General features: G+C 40.0%; 1 long non-coding RNA gene across 1 annotated transcript in view; it reads left to right on the top strand.

The window, feature by feature from the left end:
- Positions 1–17521, top strand: part of Gapdhl3 (glyceraldehyde-3-phosphate dehydrogenase like 3) — a 158548-nt gene extending 141027 nt beyond the window's left edge. Inside the window, exon 5 of the long non-coding RNA XR_015638432.1 lies at positions 17373–17521. This is a non-coding gene — a long non-coding RNA (glyceraldehyde-3-phosphate dehydrogenase like 3). The remainder of the gene's footprint in view (positions 1–17372) is intronic.
- Positions 17522–26721: the final 9200 nt, after the last annotated feature.

The raw sequence follows: 26721 nt of genomic DNA, 5'->3' as shown, positions 1-26721 counted from the left end.
GTCTCTCCTCATGCCCGTGTTTTTGGATCAGATGTAAACTCTAAGCTACCGCTCCAGTGTCATCCTTGCCTGCTGCCATGCCCCCTGTCATGCTGTCCTTGGATCATCTCTCTGAAACTATAAGTAAATCCCACATAAAATGCTCTCTCCTATTAGTTTCCGTGGCCATGGTTGTAGGATGATGTCACAGGTGAGGCAGGTACAGGATAGAAGGAGGCCTGTCATTGGAGGAGAAGGAAGGATGGGCGGGAGAGAAGTTTGAAGGAAGAGGAGGAGACTCGGGGAGAGAGGAGGAGACAGGACGGAGGAGAGGGTGAGAAGCCATGGCAGGCGATGTTAAGATTCTGCTCTGTGTATTTGCAGGTTGTTCTCAATGTTCCTAAGGGATGGATGGTACCGGGCTTTGTATGTTTAAGTGGATAATTATATCTTATCAGTTGCATCTAAGATTATTGTGTTGTGTGTTCTTTTATGTGAGGGTTTGAGTGTAGGAAAGTGTGCGGCTGGGATGTGTTTCCGCCAAGATATCTAGCAGATATCTTGGGATACCGCGGTGCAGACCTAGTGAGGTAAAAGACAACCATACATTTTTTATTTTTATATTTTTACAACAACACGTGTCTTTTCATTGCGACAGAACAGTAACTAAAATGAAAGATGCTGGCATACAGAGAGCCAGTTTCTTCAGAGAAGTAGCCTGGGTAGATTTCCTATGCTCATTAAGTGTACATATAGAAAGCACAAATTGGACTTAATGAGTTATGAAAAGACATGGAATTGGGAGAGGGGGGTAGTGAGGAGAGAGGGTAATGAGTTGGAGAGGGAGTGGGTTAGGTATGATTAGAATACATTGCATAAACATTAAACTCTCAAAAGATGAATAACAAAAGTACCACAGAAAAGAAATAAAACAGGAAAATGTACTCTTATGAGGTAGAAATGATATAAGGAAGTAATATTATATATTTAGACTATGATAAAGGAAATATGCATTTTATTAATACTTAATGGACTTCTAAAGTAACATAACAGGTAATGATCAATAAGCCAACTTTGAGCACTGGAAATATAAGGTTGATAAAAATAGCGGGTGAAACAGATAGTGAATTCTAGATGAAAATATAAACAGCTTGGTGATTATTTTAAAGTATTTCTGAGGATCTTAAAGACAAACTTTCTTTTGAAACAGTTGAGAACTAAGCTTATTGGATGCAGATGGATGCAGAGAGTCCTTGCCTAGAATGTGCAAGGCTGTGGGTCTGAGAGCATTGTCTTTAGAAGCTCCTAGGGCAGAACTGGATTTTGAAGGAAATTAGGATGTTAGCATCACTGTAATAGCTGTTGATCATGGGGCTTCCCAGAGCACAGTGGACTCGAATCTGGGTCGGACTGGGCCTGCTCACATCTTCCATCAAATGTGTCTAAGCAAACAGTAGAGATGAGTGTATTTCTGAATAAATGAGCGCCGTCCTTAATTTCCTCCACAATTTCATTGTTCTTCATTCCCCTTTTACTGCTTTCCTTATTTGTTATAAATTAAAATGTTATACTTTTTCACAAAATGACCACTGGAATCATAGGGGATTTCCACTTAATAATATCAGGTGCTATCTACATTTATCTACGGATTGTCTCCGTGAATCTTTGCTACTGGAAACAGAAGTGCCACACTTACTTCTTCCATTTGCACACACACACACACACACACACACACACACACACACACACATTCTGCATTGGTTGATTTTAGCTAGGTATCTTGCAAAGTGATATACAATTGGATTTTAAACATACTTCAGAGTCTTTTTTTTTAAAGGATCTAATGAATATTTTCTTACTGTTCCTTTTTTAATATGATTTGGATTGATGGATATCATTTTTGTTGTCTTCTGATCCTGTGATTGAGATACATAGATATAGATGGATGGAGAGATAGACAAATAGATGTTAGATGAATTGAGGTTTAAATATCTTAGTGCTAGTGCTTAAATGTCTCAAAGCCACATTTAATTATTATCAAAATCATTAATAAATTCATTAATAAGTGGCTAGACTTTCAACAATTCATACATCCAGATTTAATCTTTCTACTAGGCTAGCACAATACTTTTTATGCTGTTACTTCTAATTATTTTACTTATTAATACTGGCAAACAGATTTGTACAAATTAACAAAAAACGCTAATTTAATATTTAAAGGGCCATATATGAAAGAACCATTAGCTTCCTGATTGACAACTCTTTAATTCTTTAGGTGAGTGACAGCATTCTCCAGGAACATGACAAAATGACAAGAGAAAGAGACATGCTTGTTATGCCTCCTCTGATCTTGATAAAACATAAAGTTTATTTTTTTTCTTCTGTTTCTTTATGTGTGCAGATAGAGCTTAAGAGGACCAAACTATTAAGGAAAAGGGGCAGAGGTGATGGCCTGCAGTGAAACCATGGTAAAACCAGGTCTACACTGTACCCAGTGTGTTGTTGGCATATCTGTAAAGAGAGATGCTAAAGGACTGGGTTCTTGTTAAAAGAGCTATTAAACAAAGCATATTACATCTTCAGGAGAGTGCCCTCCAATTCAGGAAAGAACATGAAAAAGAAAAAGGAAGCCAGTGAGAAAAGTCCCTGGATTCACTCAAACCGCCATTCAGCTCTGAAAACCAGGAGGGACAGAACTGAAGGAACCTGTTGTCTATGGATTCAAAGTGTAGTCATAGGAAATAATAACAATACAAACAATAACAATGAACAATGATTTCAAAATACGTATCATTATTTACATTTGTTTTCTTCTAATTTAGTGATTGAAATAGATAAATGGATGTATGCATAGATAGGTAGGTAGATAGACAGACAGACAGACAGTGGATAAGTAGGTAAATAGATTTTAAGTAGATAGCTGATACAAAGACACTCAGCATTGATTTTAGTTTGTTTTGATTTAGTTCAGTTCCTTTGATTTAATTCAAAGAAGGGCTGCTACACAAAGAATATTATTTTTACTCTACACTAAATTAGGGCACCAGTTCTGGGTGACACAGCTCAGTATTCAAGTAGCTGGCTTTTCTTGAAGGAAGAAAAGGCTTAAGTTGACTTAACAAATTCCATTTATCGAAGGTTCATTCAAAACTCCATTTTCAGCTCAGACTCTAGAAAGTGACTTTGTTAATTGGGAACATTAAGAATCACCAAGGGTATAATTGCCCCTTTCATTTTGCTTTAGGAAAAAAAGAAAGTGATTTATCTCAGAAAACAAGAGCCAAAAGGCCTAGGAGGAGAGAGAATTAGAAAATTTTGGTTCAAGAGAAACATCAGGAAAAGTCTTGTCTTTGAATCAACTCAAGACTTGATAAAAAGCCTTTAGTGTCTCTCAAACACAATAGAAATTATAGCATGTCAAGAAACCACCAGTTAACAAAAAAATCCAACCTACAGTCTACTTTGGCAAACCAAAAGATTCTGTCAAATGAGTCAGCTCAACCGTGATCAGTGCTTGTGCGAGCGCGCGAGCACACACACACACACACACACACACACACACACACATACACACACACACACACACACACACACACACAGAATGAGGAAAGCTACTGTTGACTTGGTTAGAATGACAATATTGTCTTTGAAAAGAATTGTGCTTTAAAATTTCTCGTAGACTGTGCAGTATCTTGGAAAGCTTGAGGATTATTTTTAAGCCACTAAGTTTTAGAGTATTTTACTATCCAGCAATACATTACAGTAATATTCCATCATTTGCAACTGAACTAATTCAAATAGGTGTAACAGTCTGTAGTTTAAAGAGTTAAGTAGAGAATATGAAGTGAGTTTTAGGCATTCTTAAGATGAACTAGTCATATTAATAAAAGTATACTTACACACAGAAAAAAAAGAGTTAAGTAGAACATTTACAGAAGAATCTCTATCATAGCCAGACTAATATAACATGCAAATAACCATAAAGAAATGAGTATGGTCATCTTCCAACAAATTTTTCCTTATAAGAACAGGTGGTGGGCAAGACTTAGTGCTTGCCAGCTCCTGATGTTAACCAAAAATTCACATTCTATTTTTCTCCAAAACCCAACTTGTTTCACAGAGAAAAATTTAGAACACATTTCATTTAGTTAACTGAACACAGATCATCATATCAATCACAACAGTATGTTTGTAGAGATTTAATTTTGTAAATCTCATGTTGGATTATGACTGATGCTTCGATAGTTACAAAGTGGATATAGCTCTAAGGAGTAGAGCTAAGGATACATTTAAAACATGTACGGCTGCAGTTATCAGACTTAGAAAGCCTCCTACTTAGGAAAATCTCAATCACATCCTAGCCAAGACTCCACCCTCAGCATGTGAGGACCATATGGACTCCCATGCACATGACCTACATAACAATCACCACCTCATCCATGGATGCTTGTGAACTTTCCACAGACGTTGGGAAATCTTCAGTATGACTATGCTTCACTCTAGGGAAGGTTGGCTTCTCTGCTCAGAAGCTAGGCCTAGCTGTAACTGAGTTCTACCCTAACTCTAACTTTAGAAATCCAGTAACACATCGTATTAGTCAAGATTCTTTAAGGGGGAAGAACTTATTGAATGAATCTACATATAGACAGAAAGGGGAATTATTAGAAGAGTTTACACACTGAAGTTGAACTGGTCCAAAAATGGTTGCCTACCAGTGGAAAGTTCACAAATCCAGCAGTTGTTTGGTCCATAAAGCTAGGTACCTCCATTGGTCTTCAGTATGTCAGAATCCTGAAGAAGTATACTCTAAGGCCAGTGGAGGATGGTATTGCCATGGAGAATGAGAATGAATAGACCAAGAGGGAAAGGCTTCCTCCTTCTTCCCTGCCCTTGATATAGGCTCCCAGCAGAAGATGTGGCCCAGATTAAAAGTTGGGTAACAGCAACTCAAACACCCACTCAACAAAGATAGGACAGATATCCAGATCCACAACCCTACCAACCACCTGACTCAGGATGCCTAGGTCCTACCATGGCAAAAGGAAAGCACAGGAAAATTCGAGACTAAAATTGGACACAATTCAAGAATCATTTACTGTTTAAAAATGGTATTTTAAATTTAACAGCTTTGGGAAAAATAAGGAATCTACTATAGCAGCTGTCGTGTGTACCTACATGTCAGTCTTATACTGAAATACAAAATTTTATCAGCTATTCTATTTTGTCTACATCAGATTCATCGGCCCATAAAAGCTCTCATCGTTCAATGTTCTTCTTATAATGAAGATTTCATCTCCCTTGTCAAAATAAAATAAAATAAAAACATTTTCCTCTTTCATTTCAAAACATTGGCATGAATTCCTCTAGCCCTTTCTTTTTGAATCAATTCCAATTTTATTTTAGAAAAGTCAGAGTCATAGAATGGATTAAGTCACACATGACACTTTGTTTAGCTGCATCGAAACAACTTAATCGTGAAGCAAAAGTAGTATTTTTCTGTGCCCTCTATAAATGTTTTGTGCACACAAAACATTTTGTGAAAAATAGACCTACATTAGGTGCAAAGAAAGGAAAGTGTGAAATTGGTAAAGTCAACGTTTCTGTGGACTTCTCCTTCTGCCAAATCATTTGTCTTCATGAGAACTTCCAATGACCTCAAGGAAGGAGTGCAAACATTTTTGTCTAGCCACAAGAACTGCTCCTCTTTAGAAAATGCCTTATTTAAATCCTTAGATCCTTACGCAGCAACTGTTTGATCAAGAAAATGAATTTTGGCCATGAACCCTTGGCAAGTCTTTCACAATTTTCCTATAATTTATTTAAATATCACTTTTAACTTAAAGGGCACTAAAAATAGGAGCCATGTCCCTGTACATATGACACCAGACCGCAATTCCTTCTTCTGCTACTTTTTCTAAACTTATGAATATACAGCCACTAGACTGATCAAACTAGTTCAACATTTTCCCTTGTTACAAAGGAACACAAGTTTTCTTTGGTACACCCCATGCTATATAAAGCACACAGCCACCAAGAAGAAAAATCTGCATGCACTTAAAATAATAGTTCTTATGCAAACCAAAACTGCCATTCATTTATGTTTGTAATTTTTTTTAAAACTGTAAGTTGATCTTAATGTCTCCAGTAAGATATGTTTACCACCAAAAATCACCTTTCTAAGGGGTGACAGGGAGGTGCAGTGAGTAGGATGAAAAGTGACTAAGTGAAAAAATAAAATTAAGTAAATGAAAATTGCCTTCCTAGTCTTCACTCTTAATATCCTGGTCTAGATTCATTCATAAGGATAAGGAGTTTGGATTTTGAATCTGAATGAGTGAGATGCATAAATATGGAGTTATTGTTACGCAAGAAGTTCACATGAAAATCTACACCAAATATCATGGATCATCAGGATGTATCTGCAGTGACACTGTCTTAGCTCAACATCAAGGAGACACGAATCTTTTAAGAGATGGACTGTGTTTTCTTATCTCAAAGAAGATTCTATCCTGGCATTGTGAATAAAACCAAAACCTGGAATAATACTGTTCATTTGATATCACCTTAAATTCTCAACATGGATACGCCTCAATATGGTAACATGGAAATTTAAAATCAGCATTCAGTGGTCCCTATACTTTGAAAATTACTCGGGTATACCTGCAGTTGATCTTATTCAAGGTTCTAGCAAACAGTAATTTTCTTCACCTTTGTGAGGGAAAACTGACCTGTGTGGCAGCCTGTTTGTCTTAACTTTCCTGGCTTTCAGATACTTGGAAGATGTCATTAAAATAGCTTCAAGGACATGCATGGTAGTGAAAAACTACCTCAGTATTAAGGATTCCAAGGCATGGCGAGGACAGTCCAGGCTACATAGCAAGATGTTATTTCTTTTAAAAAAAAGTGTTAATACCTCTATAACTCACAAGCAGTGATATATGCAGCACACATACACACACCAAATGAAAACAACACATATATTAACACCAACACACACACACGTGAATGGACTAGTGCAAATATCAACATATGCATGGAGTCACATTCATGTACAAACAAGATCAAACACTTGTTCACATGTATGCACTATGTCCACATACATACTCACATGGATGTGTATACAAATAGACATAGAAATATACATATAATTATACACAAAAATATAAAACCAATTATGGACATGCACATAAATGAACATACACATACATGTTCACCCAAATGAGCAGACTTAAACAAGTGTCCACCTACTTCTACATCATTCTTCACTCTCAAACCTCTTTTAAGGTATAGCAATATATGAAAATACTTCCTCATTTTTCCTATGAAAAACTAAATCCAGTTGGCAGTGAGAATTGGAGTTCCCATTCCGAAACTCACACTAAATCTCGGAAACCTCTCAAACAATGAACTTATTGTGTGATGTCATTTATTTCATCAAATTATTTGTTAATCGCATTTGAAGAATAATGACTTTTACAAACACTTTAGTAACCACAATGTATGCGTGCTCTGATTATGTGATTTATTTCTAGCTGGCATGTTTTATTCATTACACTGGGAGGTTATTTGCCTGCAGTAGCAATGATTGAAGTTCGTCCCAGAGAAGGCAAGCACTGTGTAAGAAAGGAATGATGGTTACTACGTATAGCAGACCCTGTACTGCTCGCATCAGCGTGTTCTACATTTAACTTAATTACTTCTCATGGACAAGCCGGAGAGATAGGCATCTGGCTCCCTTTTACAGGACAGTAAACTGAGGTTTGATAAGTTTTGATAATTTTTCCATATTTGATACACATAAATGAAGATTGGTACTGTGAGTCAGGTCTTCTTAACCTCTAAATCCTGTTTTCTTATATTCATTTTCGTCATCGTCGTCGTCGTCGAAGACTGTCAAAATGAAGTGAGGTTAGGACAAGGGCCCTAAGAAAATAATGTGATGAAAAATTTTAGCAATAACTTTAAATTTCTAAGTAATAACACGTTTTTTTGGACATATTTGATTCTCTTTAAGACGAATTTAAAAGTACCAGAATATTATGTTCAAGAGAAGACTGCACACTAACAGTCTATCATTTTATTTCTAGGTCAATATTCTCACATGTTTCTATAATTATGTAGGCAGTAGTTTATGTGTTTTAGCTTTTAGCTATAGAATATAACTGGCTGCCTGCTGCTGTATCATTTTCCCATTCCTCTTGAATGTTCACTGGTCTACAATTTGTATGGGCTACAAGTCACCATTGTTTTTAGATGTGGCCAGGCCACTGAGTTCCTGCCAATGGGATGTGGGGGAACATAATGGCCTCATTTCCCGGCATGGTACACAGATTTTTTTTTTTTTGGATGGCCTCACCCATGCCCCTGGGAGCCAAGTGCTGACGATAAGAAGGCTCTGTGAGTCTAAATTCACAAATAATGGTGTCGATTGGGGTTCAAAATATCTGCACATGTCCCCCATCTTACAGAAGAAACAAATCTGTTGCATGGGTTGGAGTGACCAAATACGCCACTCCATAGAAAACGGCCCTGTAACACCACCGTCTCCGAGTCGGAAGAGCACGCAGCATCATCACATGGCTCTCATGTGGATGATATATACTGTGTCTGAAATATTAGGATATTTACAAATGAAGACAAATAATGATCATTTTACTAAGACATCGTGTTTGCTTCGTTTTATGTTGTTCATTTTCTTTAGTGGGTAAAAAGCAAACAAATTATTTTGATCTTAAAAGCTTAAAAGAAAAGACGTGTAAAATAATATGCAGTCTGTGATTTTCTTTTTAATTTATTCTCTCATACATTTCCTCCCAACTATAGTTTCCCATTCCTTCAGTTCTCCCAGTACCTCCTACCTTCTTTCTCCTTCAGATCCACTCCTCCTCCATTTCTCTTCAGAATGCCAGGGATATCAACTAAGTACAGCACAAGAAGTTACAATAAGAAGTTACACAAACCCTTGTCCATGATTTATTATGTACATATAAGATTATACCTATTTTTATAATACCTGTGTCAACACTCCTAGATAAACAATGTATGTAGGGATGGAAAATAAATATATGTATGATTAACTCTGGCAAATATATATTTAGCCTTAGTGCCTGGCATCGAGTGGTGTTCAGTTAAATGTTATTTAAATGATATTTATTAGTATTATTATTTATATTTTAGTTTAGTTTGATCATTTCCAGTTATTTGCTGTAAAGTATATGAATGAATATAATTTTCAAAATGGACATGATGATATTATTTAGCCAGTTATTTAATTTCTTATAGTCTATAAAGAAATACTCTGACTTGGTGTAACTTATAGATCGTAAGTAGAACTATCAGCATGAGTGAGAATTTAAGGGTTAATTTTACAATGAACAATATTGCTTAAGGAATCAATAAAGTTTTGGGACAACTATCTTTATTTGCATCTTGTGACCTTCCTTCCTTCCTATCCTGACCTCATTCTGTGGAAATATTCTATCCAGAAGGCTTAGATGTGGCTACAAGCTATGCCACATCCCCACAGTTCAGCAATCCCAACATTAAACATCTGACTCCCTGGACAGGTCCAGCAACAAAGTCTTGGGCACCCTCCAAGTCACTGTTCATGGTGCCCAGGACCATCTCTCAATCAACCCTGTGCTCTGAGACAAATTCCTCTTACTGTCCAGCTTGATCTGCTTTCTATTCTGGTGGAATGGGTTGGCGTGAAGGGTACATTAGACTACATCACGTTAGACATGGAAAGGGAGGACGTGCAAGGAAGCAAAGATGAGCAAAAGATTATGCACCACTGCATCTGCATATGTAGACATGTTCCCACACATATTTATGACATGAAGCCACTATTTTTATGCAGATGTTCACTACAATATTTTTTACATTAGAAAATAGACTTAATTTCTTGTTGAGGAGTAATTTAAGTGATTAGTTGTATGTCAATAAGATTTGAGGATATGCAAGCAAGAAAGCATTTTATCATATAATAAATGTTCCTGGTCTATTATTAATATGATGGCTAGTTTCATGTCAACATTACTAGGCTGAAGAGTGCTCAGCTATCTAGTCAAACATTCTGGATGCATCTGTGAGGATGTTTCTACATACAGCTAGCATTTGAATTGGTAAAAGGAATTAAACAGATTGTCTTTCCCCGCATGAGAGGGTTTCATCAATCTGTGGAAAGACCGACTGGAGCAAACACTGGCAATGAAGAATGTGGGGTCTCTAGCTTGCTGTCCATAGTTCTTCTCTGTTTTTCATGCATTTAAGATCAACTCAAGTCTCGAGCATTATGATTCGTAATGATGGAAGTCTTCAGCTTATGTAACCATATTAGCTAATTTATAATTATGTTCACTAATATGTTAATTTCTCATTTAGGTAATCTTTCATTTTTAAAACTCTAGGCAATTTATTTTATTTTAAAGTACTTTAAGCTATATCACACATATATACTATGAACTATCTGGAGAGACAGAACCAATAGGACATATAGTTTTGTACTATGAATGGTGGGAAATCCTGGAACTGTGTCATTGGGCACATATGCTTCATATGACATTATGAAGCATATTACTCTGTAAAAATACAGATAATATTAAAATAAAATTATCAAGGGATAAACACATGATTGCAGAGGCCTAGAAGTCTTATAACAGGTTCTCTATACTGAAAAAACATTGAAGTCAATATTGTGACTCAGTCAAAAAAAAGCTTCAAATCCAGGCATAATTATGTTCAAAGATCAAACCATGAAATCTCTAGGAGATATTTACTGGATTCCCAGAGTCCCAATATCCAGCATGCAGAGATTCTAGAGTTCTAATGTCCATAATTCTAGGACAGCAGGAGAGAGAGAGAGAGAGAGAGAGAGAGAGAGAGAGAGAGAGAGAGAGAGAGAGAGAGAGAGAGAAAATAAACATGCACCTTTCCTCTCCCCTGCTCGTCTCCCAGGATCTTCTACAACTGGATGATTCCCAGTCACAATGGATAAGAACATATCTTCCTCATTCAGTCCTCTGACTTTATATAAATATCCTTCAGAAGCATACACACACACACACAGAGAGAGAGAGAGAGAGAGAGAGAGAGAGAGAGAGAGATTGCTTTGCCAACTGCCCATATTAGCATTAACTGTTGACTTAACTTAAACTAGAAATCATATGAAAACACTCTTGGTTGACTACCTATCTGTACCATGTTAATCTGTGGGCATGTCTGTGAAGAATCGTCCCATTTGTTAATTGATGTAGGAGAGCACAATCCGATGTGGATGTTCCCATTTCTTATGCAGGTAGTGCTAGCATGAACTAGTGAGCAAGTCAGAAAGAGAGCCATCAAGGAGCATTCCTCATGGTTCCTGACTCCAGGTTTCTTCCTCTGTATTCCCACCCAACTTAGCTCATAGATGGATTGTGAACTGGAGTGTAAGCCCACTAAGCTCTTTCTTCCCCAAGTTGCTTCTGTTGGTGTTTTATCAAAGCACCGGAGAGGAAACAAGAACACGAACTATCTTGGTATCTCTCAATATAGCCTGCTTTTCATCTACAATGAGCCATCATGAGTAAGTATCTTCTTTTGAGTTATAAAAACAGAATGTTATAGATAACCAGTTATTTGCATAAAGTAAGAAAATTATTGAAAATTGATGACATATCAAATTTGTGAAGTATCTTCCAAATGACTATTCAGAGGCTGATTCTTTTAACTTTTCATTGATTCTTTGTGAATTTCACATCATGCACTGCAATCACACTCATCTTCCTGTCACTTTGTATCCATCCTCTGCCCTTGCATCCTCTTGCCACAACAGAAAAAGAAGAAGGAAAAGATCTCACTGTGGAACCTGTAGTGAATCACCGTGTGTCCCACAGTATACCCTTTTGTCCACACTTCTTTACTTGCGAATGTTCATTGCAATGAGTCATTAATCTGTTTTGAGGCCTCTGGCTTTTGCTATACTGTAAACACTGTATTCTCCCTGGGACTCATCTCAGATGTCCTGTTGTTACCCTGAGTCACTGAGATCCTACAGCTTTGGATCTATGTAATCAGCCCCCTCATGTACTCCAGTCACTCATAAATGGGGCAGATGTTGGGCTGAGTCAATTCAAAGCCCTGCATCTGAGCTTAGGTGCTAGCTGACCTGGCCATCCTACCAGCTCTGCCACATGCACACTACCAGGGCAAGCTCTCCGGCACTAACCTGGCTAACTCACTCAGTGCTGCAGCTTAGAAGAGGTAGAGCCAGATTTCCTACTCTTGTGTTCACCCATGCCCATGCCAGGCATGGCAGCTCTATTATGCTGCCCAAGAGAACTGCAGGGCCCATTCTCCCAAGTGCTGCAACAAGTAAGAGAGAAGCAAGGCTATCTCTCACATTATCAAGATCTCAAGAACAGCTCTCCCTCCTGTAATAGGTGGCAAATGTCAAGATAAGGTAATCTCTCCTTTGCCTGTGACACTGCACAGCATGAAAGTGGTGGGCTTGGCTCTCCAACACTCAAGTCCTTGGGTCTGGTCCATCTGCATCCCTGCCACCAAGGGCAGTTTCATTATGCTGCCCAAGCAAGGTTCAGGATCCACTCTCTCTAGTGCTGCAGCCTGTGAGGGGCAGGGTCAACTCTCCCACACTTGCACTTGGGTCCTGCTCACCCCAAATCCTCACAATCAGGGCCAAGTCTACTGTTCTTCCTGGAAAAGGTGCAGTCTTCTCTGCAGAGCACTCCCACCGACAAGGGGCTGGGCCAGTTCTCCAGTTTTCATGACTTGGAGCTAGTTCCCCCAAGATGCCCAGGGACTTCTAGCTGGCCATTAGCTGTACTAGAACCCCACCATTGCAGGTCCACATAACCAGATGTGGCTCCTCTTGGCAGCACAGACCATGATATCATTATGGCCATAGGTGGCATCACTGATTGCTGATGTCAAGTTGTTCCTCACTGCCCTCCAGTTCTGCCTCTTTTCACTGTGCACCCATCCTTTTTCTCTCCAATCTCTTCACCATTTCTTTGCTCATCTGAGTAGCACCAGTGCCGGTGAGTGTCTGGGTCATCTCAGAAGTGCCATGCCCCATCTCTGCCATCTGGCACTGAGTTGGGGTTGTCTTAGCCATGGTCTGCTGGTTCAGACCTTCATGGCACTGGGCTGGCCTCATCTTGGGCTTGCTCTTCCCACCTGGGCCACATGATGCTGAGCTGGGAGGTCATCTCAGCCATGGTCTCTGATTTCTAGAGGTTGAATTTTTTTTAATGAGGGAAAAGAGAGATTGTCAACCACATTTCATTATCTGAAGTGTTATTCAGTAGTTAATAGAGGAGCTAAATGTCACTTAATATTGGAATGTGAGAAAGTAAAATGCCTCATCTGAGGCAATGGTTCAACCCGAACTGTGTTTCCTATGTGTGCATGTTGGTGGCTTGATTTTGTTAGTAGACTTTCAGTGTCTACACTGACAGGGGATAGTATAACTCCAACACATTTTTTCCTTGTGTAGAAGCTGTTGATTCCATAGCCTCAACTGAGGATAGAGAATCAATAAAGAAAGAGCCAGAGGCCTGAAGTCACCATGGGAAGAAATGAGACCGTCAGCTAAGATAGGCACATGAGACCACGAAGTCAGAAATAAATGAATAAATTATTCTCTTAAAAGCATGAAATTTGAAGCCCAGATTGTTAATGGAGCCCCTGTCGTCATGAGCATAAGAACTAAAAATCATCCACTGAATTTGACCCCTAGGAAATAATTGCTAACCCATATGACCAGTAACAGCCTAGGAACGCAAAAGCCAAGGTGTCCTTTTGTTCTAAAATGAAAGCATGAAGGAGGTGTGGTCTTTATTTTTGCCAGGCTGAGTAGAAGTCATAAGAGAGAACAACAGGCGGGTAGAAAAGAAAGTAAATCCTTCTTACCAAAGTCATGGGAAGGAACCTAAGGCCAGGGAGAAGGCATGATCTGGATTATAAGGATAAATATCCATTTCTTTGGATGAAAATGATGAAGAAAGAAAAGATGAGTATACAGAAATCTAAACAAACCAGAGGGATTTAAGGATTGTGGTGAACATTCAGTTGTTGAATATCCTTACTTTATGTGTTTTGAGGAGTTGAGTGGTTGGTGTAACAACTTCAACACATATGAGAACAGAGTCATATAAACAACGGTATGTCCTACTGAAAATTAATTAGAATTTTTATTTTTATTTAATATTATATTATTCTCATTTTTATCTGTCACAATATAAATATCTACCCCCACAAAAGACAGCATGTTTCTGAACATATAGCCCCAAATGCTGTCCCAATATGAGAAATGCACTTTAGCTGGAAATTTCTCTACTTCCTGTTGGGTCAGTGTGGCAGGAAGCATAATAGCAAGGGAGATAGCTGTGAGGCTTCTGGCTCACAGACACATTTTTCTCTATGCAGCCCTACTACAAACTTCATGTCATACACCCAAACTAAATTAAAAGCATCACAAGTGCTGGAAAGTCTATACATGAATGAAGAGACTCGTGATTGCAGTAAAGGGATAAATGGAGACGATGCGGTCAGTGTCTTTGCGATATTTAGTTTAGTTGTGAGGTGGTTTGTGTGTCCCACATTACATCCCCATTTTCATGTATCGCTATATTTTATTATGTTTTCTGCTAAAGGATAATAAATCTGTGCCTGTGATTGGTATGAAATAATCATATTTAAACGGCCAAGATTTGTGGGGTTTAACCTTCTAAGAAAATCCTTCTAAGCCTTCCCTGTGGATTTGTGAGTCTTCTTCTCACATTAAACCACATGTGCACATCTGACAGCTTTTCCCATCCCCTTCTGTCATTAAAGAAGTTTCACATTAGATCTGATAATAGCCAAACCAGTGAAACAAGTTTAATTTTTGTTAGCCATCAAGTTAAAGCATTCTGAAACTCAGGTTGTTTCTGACATAAAAAGTGTACTAGACGATCGTTACTACTAATATGAATATATATTCATATATGAATAAAGTACTATTACTTTCCCTGGAAACTCCAACTACCTCACCATCATTAGTCTTTATTGGAACAGGCAGGCAAGACTCCCTGTTGGGGAAGATCATATTCTCTGGGCTCAGAAGGAGTCACGAGGCATCACTCCTTTCTCTTAGACAGAAGGGTTTGATACAATTTTCTCTATGTCATTGGGTGGCTTGTGGGAGCCACTTTTAAGAGGACAGAAATGCAGACTTCTGCCTGCAGCTCTCCAAGACTTACCTGTCACTTGTGCTGACCATGGGCTCCCTGATCTCAGCTGTGGGCAGCCAACAGTTCAGCTTCCACACACTTTTGCTGGCTCTATTTTTCCAGAAATTGTGCTGGAGCTTTATTTATTTTTCTTTCTTTATTTTTTTTTGTAATTGGATATTTTATGTATTTACATTTCAAATGCTATCCCTTTTCCTGCTTCCCCTCTGAACCTTCCTTCTCCCATCCCTCCTCCCCCTGTTTCTATGACAATGCTCTCCCTCCCACCCAACCACTCCCAACTCACCACCCTATAATTCCCTACACTGGGGAAATCCAACCTTCACAGGACCAAGGACTTCTCCTCCTACTGATGCCAGACAATGCCATCCTCTGCTACATATGCAGATGGAACCAAGGGTCTCTCCATGTGTACTCCTTGGTTGGTGGTTTAGTCTCTGGGAGCGTTGATAGTTTTAGTTAACTGATGTTGTTCTTCCCCCTGGGGTTGCAAACCCTCTTCAGCTCCTTTAATCCTTTCTTTAACTTCTCAGTTGGGGTCCCCATGCTCAGTTCATTGATCGGCTGTGAGCCTCCGACTTTGTGTTTGTCAGTCTCTGGCAGAGCCTCTCAGGAGACAGCTATAACAGGCACCTTTCAGCAAACACTTCTTGGAATCAGCAATAGTGTCTAGGACTGGTGTTTGTATATGGGATGGATCCCCAGGTGGGGCAGTCTCTGAATGGTCTTTCCTTTAGTCTCTGTTCCACACTTTGTCCCTGTATTTCCTTTAGACAGGAACCCTCCTGTTAAAATTTGGAGATGAGTGGTTAGGCCTATCCCCCAAACAGGGGCCTTGCCTAATCTCTGGATATGGTCTCTACAGGTCCTCTCTCCACTTTGGGCATTTCAGTTAATCTCATCCATGTTGGGTCCTGGGAGTCTTTTGCTTTCCTGGCATCTTGAACTTACTCTTGGCTACCCTTAGCCCCCCCCCCCATTGGTACATACCTCTGTTCAAATTCCTGACTCTTTGTATATCATCCTGGTCTCCTCCCATACCTGATCCTGCCCCACTTTCCCTCCTCCCCTTCCTTTCTTCCTCCCATGTGCCTTCCTCCCTCTACCTCCTGTGAGTATTTTGTTCCCCTTTCTAAGAAGGACTGAAGCATCCACACTTTTGGCCTTCTTTCTTCTTGAGCTTCATATGGTCTGTGAATTGTATCTTGGATATTCCAAACTTTTGGGCTAATATGCACTTAGCAGTGAATGCATACCATTTGTGTTCTTTTGTGACTGGGTTACCTTACTCAGGATGATATTTTCAAGTTCTATCCATTTGCCTAAGAATTTCATGAAATCATTTTTTTAACAGCTGAGTAGTACTCCATTGTGTAAATGCACTAGATTTTCTGTATTCACTCCTCTGTTGAAGGACATCTGGATTCTTTCCCGCTTCTGACTATTATAAACAAGGCTGCTATGAACATAGTAGAACATGTGTCCTTGTTATATCTTGGAATATCTTTTGGGTATATGCTCAGGAGTGGAAGAGCTAGGTCCTCAGGTAGTACTATGTCCAATTTTCTGAGGAACCACCAGACTGATTTGCACAGTGGTTTTACCAGCTTGCAATCCCACCAACAATGAAGGAGTGTTCCTCTTTCTCCAGATCCTTGCCAGGACCTGCTGTCAAGTGAATTTTTGATCTTAGCCATTCTCACAGGTGTGAGGTGGAACCTCAGGGTTGTTTTGATTTGCATTTCCCTGATGACTTTAGGTACTTGTCAGCCATTGGGTATTCCTCAGTTGAGAATTCTTTGTTGAGCTCTGTATCCCATTTTTTAATAGGGTTATTTGGTTCTCCGATAGCCACTGGCTACATAAAAGTACACCCTTCCTTATCAAGACTTTGGCTGATGTTTCTTCTAGAACAGTAGTTCTCAACCTTACTAATGCTGCATCTCTTTAATAAAGACCTTGTGTTGTGATGACCCCTAACCATAAAATTATTTTTGTTGCTACTTCATAATTGCAATTTGATTACTGTTATGAATTGTAATACAAATATCTGTGTCCTCCAGTGGTCTTGGGTGGCCCCTGTGGAAGGGTCATTCGACCCCCAAAGGGGTTGTAACACAAGTTATTCTAGAGCAACCTTGTTCTTTCTCCCATTAGATGGAAACAGCACTACCTACAGCCTCTGACAGAATTCAACAGCAGTCCACAGCCTTCAAGATTCAAATGCCACAGGTCAAGTCTTTGGAGGGATGTTCTTAAAGTTCCTGACTATTCTCACTGTGGAATAAATAATCACCATCCCTTTCCCCTGCCTTCTCTTTATCCTCCATTGTCTTTCTCCCCTTTTTAAAAATTGGCTGCCCTCAGCCAAATTTAGCATCAGGACACTATGACCTGGCTTTTAAAATTAGAGCATTGGTTCCGGTAGAGGAGGGCCCAAGAGCAGCAGGTCCACTGCGTCTGAGACGCCTCCGGAACCTGAAGGGACCAACCAGATAAACAGTTCTCTGAACGCAAATTCTGTGGGAGGGAGAGCTAAACCTTCAGAGAGGCAGACACGCCTGGGAAACCAGAAGAGACTGCACTCTGCACACATCTCTGACACCAGAGGAAAACACCAAATGCCATCTGGAACCCTGGTGCACGGAAGCTCCCAGAAAGGGCAGCGTAGATCTTCCTGGTTGCGGCCACCGCGGAGAGCTCATAAGCAACACCCCACGAGCAAATTTGAGCCTCAGGACCACAGGTAAGAACAACTTTTCTGCTGCAAGTAACCTGCCTGGTGAACTCAAGACACAGGCCCACAGGAACAGCTGAAGGCCTGTAGATAGGAAAAACTACACGCCCAAAAGCAGAACACTCTGTCCCCATAACTGGCTGAAAAAAAACAGGAAAACAGGTCTACAGCACTCCTGAAACACAGGCTTGTAGAACAGTCTAACCACTGTCAGAAATAGCAGAACAAAGTAACACTAGAGATAATCTGATGGCGAGAGGCAAGCACAGGAACCCAAGCAACAGAAACCAAGATTACATGGCATCCTCGGAGCCAAATTCTCTCACCAAAGCAAACACGGAATGTCCAAACACACCAGAAAAGCAAGATCTAGTTTCAAAATCATATTTGATCATGATGGTGGAAGACTTCAAGAAAGATGTGAAGAACTCCCTTAGAGAACAAGTAGAAGCCTACAGAGAGGAATCCCAAAAATCCCTAAAAGAATTCCAGGAACACATAAATAAACAAGTAGAAGCCCATAGAGAGGAGTCACAAAAATCCCTGAAAGAATTCCAGGAAAACACAATCAAACAGTTGAAGGAATTAAAAATGGAAATAGAAGCAATCAAGAAAGAACACATGGAAATAACCCTGGATATAGAAAACCAAAAGAAGAGACAAGGAGCTGTAGATACGAGCTTCACCAACAGAATACAAGAGATGGAAGGGAGAATCTCAGGAGCAGAAGATTCCATAGAAATCATCAACTCAACTGTCAAAGATAATGTAAAGCGGAAAAAGCTACTGGTCCAAAACATACAGGAAATCCAGGACTCAATGAGAAGATCAAACCTAAGGATAATAGGTATAGAAGAGAGTGAAGACTCCCAGCTCAAAGGACCAGTAAATATCTTCAACAAAATCATAGAAGAAAACTTCCCTAACCTAAAGAAAGAGATACCCATAAGCATACAAGAAGCCTACAGAACTCCAAATAGATTGGACCAGAAAAGAAACTCCTCCCATCACATAATAGTCAAAACACCAAACGCACAAAATAAAGAAATGATATTAAAAGCAGTAAGGGAAAAAGGTCAAGTAACATATAAAGGCAGACCTATCAGAATCACACCAGACTTTTCGCCAGAAACTATGAAGGCCAGAAGATCCTGGACAGATGTCACACAGACGCTAAGAGAACACAAATGCCAGCCCAGGTTACTTTATCCTGCAAAACTCTCAATTAACATAGATGGAGAAACCAAGATATTCCATGAAAAAACCAAATTTACACAATATCTTTCTACAAATCCAGCACTACAAAGGATAATAAATGGTAAAGCCCAACATAAGGAGGCAAGCTATACCCTAGAAGAAGCAAGAAACTAATCGTCTTGGCAACAAAACAAAGAGAAGAAAAGCACACAAACATAACCTCATATCCAAATATGAATATAACAGGAAGCAATAATCACTATTCCTTAATATCTCTCAACATAAATGGCCTCAACTCCCCAATAAAAAGACATAGATTAACAAACTGGACACGCAATGAGGACCCTGCATTCTGCTGCCTACAGGAAACACACCTCAGAGACAAAGACAGACACTACCTCAAGTGAAATGCTAGAAAACAACTTTCCAAGCAAATGGTCGGAAGAAGCAAGCTGGAGTAGCCATTCTAATATCAAATAAAATCAATTTTCAACTAAAAGTCATCAAAAAAGATAAGGAGGGACACTTCATATTCATCAAAGGAAAAATCCACCAAGATGGACTCTCAATCCTAAATATCTATGCCTCAAATACAAGGGCACCTACATACATAAAAGAAACCTTATTAAGGCTCAAAACACACATTGCACCTTACACAATAATAGTAGGAGATTTCAACACCCCACTCTCATCAATGGTCAGATCATGGAAACAGAAATTAAACAGAGACGTAGACAGACTAAGAGAAGTCATGAGCCAAATGGTCTTAACAGATATTTATGGAACATTCTATCCTAACGCAAAAGGATATACCTTCTTCTCAGCTCCTCATGGTACTTTCTCCAAAATTTACCATATAATTGGTCAAAAAACGGGCCTCAACAGGTACAGAAAGATAGAAATAATCCCGTGCGTGCTATCAGACCACCACAGCCTAAAACTGGTCTTCAATAACAATAAGGGAAGAATGCCCACATATACGTGGAAATTGAACAATGCTCTACTCAATGATAACCTGGTCAAGGAAGAAATAAAGAAAGAAATTAAAGACTTTTTAGAATTTAATGAAAATGAAGGTACAACATACCCAAACTTATGGGACACAATGAAAGCTGTGCTAAGAGGAAAACTCATAGCACTGAGTGCCTGCAGAAAGAAACAGGAAAGAGCATATGTCAGCAGCTTGACAGCACACCTAAAAGCTCTAGAACAAAAAGAAGCAAATACACCCAGGAGGAGTAGAAGGCAGGACATAATCAAACTCAGAGGTGAAATCAACCAAGTAAAAACAAAAAAGGACCATAAAAAGAATCAATAGAACAAAAAGTTGGTTCTTTGAGAAAATCAACAAGATAGATAAACCCTTAGCCAGACTAATGAGAGGACACAGAGAGTGTTTCCAAATTAACAAAATCAGAAATGAAAAGGGAGACATAACTACAGATTCAGAGGAAATTCAAAAAATCATCAGATCTTACTATAAAAGCCTACATTCAACAAAACTTGAAAATCTGCAGGAATTGGACAATTTCCTAGACAGATACCAGGTACCGAAGTTAAATCAGGAACAGATAAACCAGTTAAACAACCCCATAACTCCTAAGGAAATAGAAGCAGTCATTAAAGGTCTCCCAACCAAAAAGAGCCCAGGTTCAGACGGGTTTAGTGCAGAATTCTATCAGACCTTCATAGAAGACCTCATACCAATATTATCCAAACTATTCCACAAAATTGAAACAGATGGAGCACTACCGAATTTCTTCTATGAAGCCACAATTACTCTTATACCTAAACCACACAAAGACACAACAAAGAAAGAGAACTTCAGATCAATTTCCCTTATGAATATCGACGCAAAAATACTCAATAAAATTCTGGCAAACCGAATCCAAGAGCACACCAAAACAATCATCCACCATGATCAAGTAGGCTTCATCCCAGGCATGCAGGGATGGTTTAATATATGGAAAACCATCAACGTGATCCATTATATAAACAAACTGAAAGAACAAAACCACATGATCATTTCATTAGATGCTGAGAAAGCATTTGACAAAATTCAACACCCCCTCATGATAAAAGTCCTGAAAAGAATAGGAATTCAAGGGACATACCTAAACATAGTAAAAGCCATATACAGCAAACCAGTTGCTAACATTAAACTAAATGGAGAGAAACTTGAAGCAATCCCACTAAAATCAGGGACTAGACAAGGCTGCCCAATCTCTCCACTACTTATTCAATATAGTTCTTGAAGTTCTAGCCAGACCAATCAGACAACAAAAGGAGATCAAGGGCCTACAGATTGGAAAAGAAGAAGTCAAAATATCACTATTTGCAGATGATATGATAGTATATTTAAGTGATCCCAAAAGTTCCACCAGAGAAATACTAAAGCTGATAAACAACTTCAGCAAAGTGGCTGGGTATAAAATTAACTCAAATAAATCAGTAGCCTTCCTCTACACAAAAGAGAAACAAGCCGAGAAAGAAATTAGGCAAACGACACCCTTCATAGTAGACCCAAATAATATAAAGTACCTCGGTGTGACTTTAACCAAGCAAGTAAAAGATATGTAAAATAAGAACTTCAAGACTCTGAAGAAAGAAATTGAAGAAGACCTCAGAATATGGAAAGATCTCCCATGCTCATGGATTGGCAGGATTAATATAGTAAAAATGGCCATTTTACCAAAAGCGATCTACAGATTCAATGCAATCCCCATCAAAATACCAATCCAATTCTTCAAAGAGTTAGACAGAACAATTTACAAATTCATCTGGAATTACACAAAACCCAGGATAGCTAAAACTATCCTCTACAATAAAAAAACTTCAGGGGGAATCACTATCCCTGAACTCAAGCAGTATTACAGAGCAATAGTGATAAAAACTGCATGGTATTGGTACAGAGACAGACAGATAGACCAGTGGAACAGAATTGAAGACCCAGAAATGAACCCACACACCTATGGTCACTTGATTTTTGACAAAGGAGCCAAAACCATCCAATGGAAAAAAGATAGCATTTTCAGCAAATGGTGCTGGTTCAACTGGAAGTTAACATGTAGAAGAATGCAGATCGATCCATGGTCATCACCCTGTACAAAGCTTAGGTCCAAGTGGATCAAGGACCTCCACATCAAACCAGATACACTCAAACTAATAGAAGAAAATCTAGGGAAGCATCTGGAACACATGAGCACTGGAAAAAATTTCCTGAACAAAACACCAATGGCTTATGCTCTAAGATCAAGAATCGACAAATGGGATCTCATAAAACTGCAAAGCTTCTGTAAGGCAAAGGACACTGTGGTTAGGACAAAACGGCAACCAACAGATTGGGAAAATATCTTTACCAATCGTACAACAGATAGAGGCCTTATATCCAAAATATACAAAGAACTCAAGAAGTTAGACTGCAGGGAGACAAATAACCCTATTAAAAAATGGGGTTCAGAGCTAAACAAAGAATTCACAGCTGAGGAATGCCAAATAGCTGAGAAACTCCTAAAGAAATGTTCAACATCTTTAGTCATAAGGGAAATGCAAATCAAAACAACCCTGAGATTTCACCTCACACCAGTGAGAATGGCTAAGATCAAAAACTCAGGTGACAGCAAATGCTGGTGAGGATGTGGAGAAAGAGGAACATTCCTCCTTTGTCGGTGGGATTGCAGACTGGTACAACCATTCTGGAAATCAGTCTGGAGGTTCCTCAGAAAATTGGACATTGAACTGCCTGAGGATCCAGCTATACCTCTCTTGGGCATATACCCAAATGATGCCCCAACATATAAAAAAGACACGTGCTCCACTATGTTCATAGCAGCCTTATTTATAATAGCCAGAAGCTGGAAAGAACCCAGATGCCCTTCAACAGAGGAATGGATACAGAAAATGTGGTACATCTACACAATGGAATATTACTCAGCTATCAAAAACAATGACTTTATGAAATTCGTAGGCAAATGGTTGGAACTGGAAAATATCATCCTGAGTGAGGTAACCCAATCACAGAAAAGCACACATGGTATGCACTCATTGACAAGTGGCTATTAGCCCAAATGCTTGAATTACCCTAGATGCCTAGAACAAATGAAACTCAAGACGGATGATCAAAATGTGAATGCTTCACTCCTTCTTTAAAAGGGGAACAAGAATACCCTTGGCAGGGAATAGAGGGGAAAAGATTAAAACAGACACAGAAGGAACACCCATTCAGAGCCTGCCCCACATGTGGCCCATACATATACAGCCATCCAATTAGACAAGATGGATAAAGCAAAGAAGGGCAGGCTGACAGGAACCGGATGTAGTTCTCTCCTGAGAGACACAGCCAGAATACAGCAAATACAGAGGCGAATGCCAGTAGCAAACCACTGAACTGAGAATGGGACCCCATTGAAGGAATCAGAGAAAGAACTGGAAGAGCTCGTAGGGGCTAGAGACCCCTTATGAACAACAGTGCCAAGCAACCAGAGCTTCCAGGGACTAAGCCACTACCTAAAGACTATACATGTACTGACCCTGGACTCTGACCTCATAGGAAGCAATGAATATCCTAGTAAGAGCACCAGTGGAAGGGGAAGCCCTGGGTCCTGCTAAGACTGAACCCCCAGTGAACTAGATTGTTGGGGGGAGGGCGGCAATGGGGGGAGGATGGGGAGGGGAACACCCGTAAAGAAGGGGAGGGGGAGGGGTAGGGATTAGGGGGAAAGAGAATAACACTCGAAATGTAAATAAGAAATACTCAAGTTAATAAAAAATAAAATAAAATAAAATTAGAGCATTACTTTTGTTTTTTTAATTCACTAAAGTTTTCTATAGAGGTTCAATGAAGATGCTCCCACTGTCTTCTCCCCTAACAAGGCCTTCAGAAAAATGATATTATATCCAAATAATGTAAGGAACTGAGGAGACTTTACAGATAATTTAGTCCTTCAATTTAAATACAAAATTAAGTGATCTATGGCACAACTTGAGAACAGCCAGGTCTTGGCAGGGCAGAAGGGGAAGGCAGACAGATTTGTTCTCTGGCCAGAGGCTCAGTTTTGTCCTTTCAGGAAACAGAAGCCAGTAGCCCCATTACCTCAGGGAGCACCTGCACATCAGAACAGTAGCCACACTACCTCAGGGAGCACCTGCAAATCCTGACAGGTTTAAGCTTTCATTTTGCAGACAAGTGTCAGAATCCATCAAGTGCCATTTTATTGGGATAGTAAACAAATTTAAAATGTGTGACTTAATATACAAATTCAACCAAACTGGGCATACTGATTATTTGATTGAGCTTGAATGTTCCAACAGAAATGTTTAAGGGGTCTTAAAGTAATTATTTAAAACATGGACATCCTACTCAGAGAGGCTTGCAGGTATGGCTGCTCTGTCACCTCTGGAGAGACGCTAGGTCTACCTTCAATAGCCTCACCTATGAACATCTGAATGACCGGCAGCTTAAAATTCCCTGAAAAAAGCGGGCCTGAGAAGCCTACCAGTCTAGCACCAGCAAGCCCAGGAAGGGGAGTTTTTCTGAGACTACTACCAGTCTGGTGCCAGGCAAGCCAGACAGGCTTTCAGGACAGGGGCAAGCCAGAGATTAGAAGAACCCCACTGTGGACCGCAGGTCCCTGGGAGAAGGAAAGCTTAGCACAGACAACTTTTGCAAGGGCCACTGGTGGGCGGGGCAGGTGAGAAGTGATCCTGAGCTCCATGGGGCCTGGACAGGGAGCTAGACTAAGATGACCACCAGTCTGGTGCCATGTAAGTCTTGGGAGCAGAGCGTGCCTGAGATGGCCCTCATTGGCTCCACAATGCATGAATGAACTCTTCAGACCACTTCTGAAATGACCCCAGATTCCCAGAGACCCCCCAGTACCACTAAGAAAGGCAAGTAAGTGGTGGAGAAATGGAAGGGAAGCGAAACAGAAGGATGTGGGCACAATGGAGAGAGGCAGAACTAGAGACTTGAAGGTAGTGAGTAACTGGTGATGCCACTTGTGACCTTAATGGGGTCTTAACCTTTGCTGCCATCAGGGGCCATGTTTGGGTCCATGGCCCTGAAGCAGCAGAGATCTGTTTCTTTCAAAGGCCAGGAAGACTTCCCTGATCTGGACTGCCACCTGGGGTCGTGCTGATGTCTGCAAGCTGTGAAAAACTGGCCCCACCCCTCACCTGTGCACCATGGGAGAGCTGGCTCTGGGGTCATGAGAGCTGGAGAGCTGGCCCTGCACCGTGTCTAGACAGCTTCGTAGAGCTGGCCTTGAATGTGAGGGTTGTAGGTTAACAAGACCCAGGGTGTGAGATAAGAAGATCCGGCCCTGCCTATTGTCTGCTGGGTGGTGGCTCAGATGAGAGGTAGATGCCCTCTTCCTCTGCCTCATTTCTAGCCACCTATGGCAGGCAGGAGAACTGGTCATGTCCCTCACAACCTGCAACACTTAAAGAGAGTAGGCCATTCACCTTGCCTAGGCAACAGGGTAAAACTGGCCATGTTGTCATGGTGAGGGTTTCAGTTCTGGCAAGCTGACCCCAAGCATATGAGATTGGGAGAGCAAGTAGGCTGACCAGCTCAAGGACCTCTCAAACCCAGACCCAGGGCTTTGAATTAGAACACCCAACATCTTCCCCACATATGAACTGCTGGAGTGTATGAAAGGATAGTTCTGACAGATCTTATAGATCATGCTGGATTTACATGACAGAAGGTAACAACAGGATATCCAAGTGCGGATTCAGTATTGATAGTGTAGCAAAAGCCAGAGGCCTGGTACCAGAACAATGAAGATTTACAAGCAAGAAAGAGTGGACAAACGGGTGTACTGTGGGAAATGCCGTGACACACTACAGCTTCCACAACTAGATTTTTTTCTCTGTTGTGAGAGGGTGCAAGGGTGGAGGATAAGTAAAAGAGAAGGGAGAGGTGAATGGGATTGGGATGCACGATGGGAAATTCACAAAGAACCAATAAAAAGATATTTGTCTTATTTTTTTAAAGAATACCACAAATTTGATTGAAATCTGACTTTTATCATAGAATAAACAAATGGAACAAACAGGCTAGCTGGCTAGATGGATGATGGATGGTGGGCAGATAGACTTTTCTACAACTCTCAGCTGCCTCTCAAGGCTTTCTCTAGCAGTGGTGGGTTACCACCAGCTTTTGTCAACTCTGATGCTATTTCCTGTCCTCTCTATTAGATTATGAGCAGAATGTAGACACACCAAACCACTTTTATCTTGTCACGCAACCAAAACAAAACAGGAAGTCATTAATAAATGTACGGGGAAAATATGTCAAATTAAAGTCTACATCATTTCCCTCTGGAAACTATGACTTCCCTTCTTTAAGTGCTTTAATCTTTGAAAATCTTATTTTAAAAGCTACCAGAAAGTTCTGGTGCCTCTAGCATATAACTGAGCCAGTGGGTGTAGGGGAAGAGCCCTAGATCAAAAGACAGATTAGCAAGAGGCAAACTTACTGTGTGTACATTTTTATGTGACACTAGTGCCTTTGCAAATACAAGGTCCTAAAGAGAGAGGAAAGCAACCAAGTTTCTTGTGGTAGGTCTG

The sequence above is a fragment of the Rattus norvegicus genome, chromosome 15 (assembly GCF_021556685.1).
Source record: "Rattus norvegicus strain SHRSP/BbbUtx chromosome 15, alternate assembly SHRSP_T2T, whole genome shotgun sequence".
NCBI lineage: Eukaryota > Metazoa > Chordata > Mammalia > Rodentia > Muridae > Rattus > Rattus norvegicus.
The sequence above is the reverse complement of the archived record's forward strand: the minus strand, read 5'-3'. Positions and strand labels throughout refer to the sequence as shown.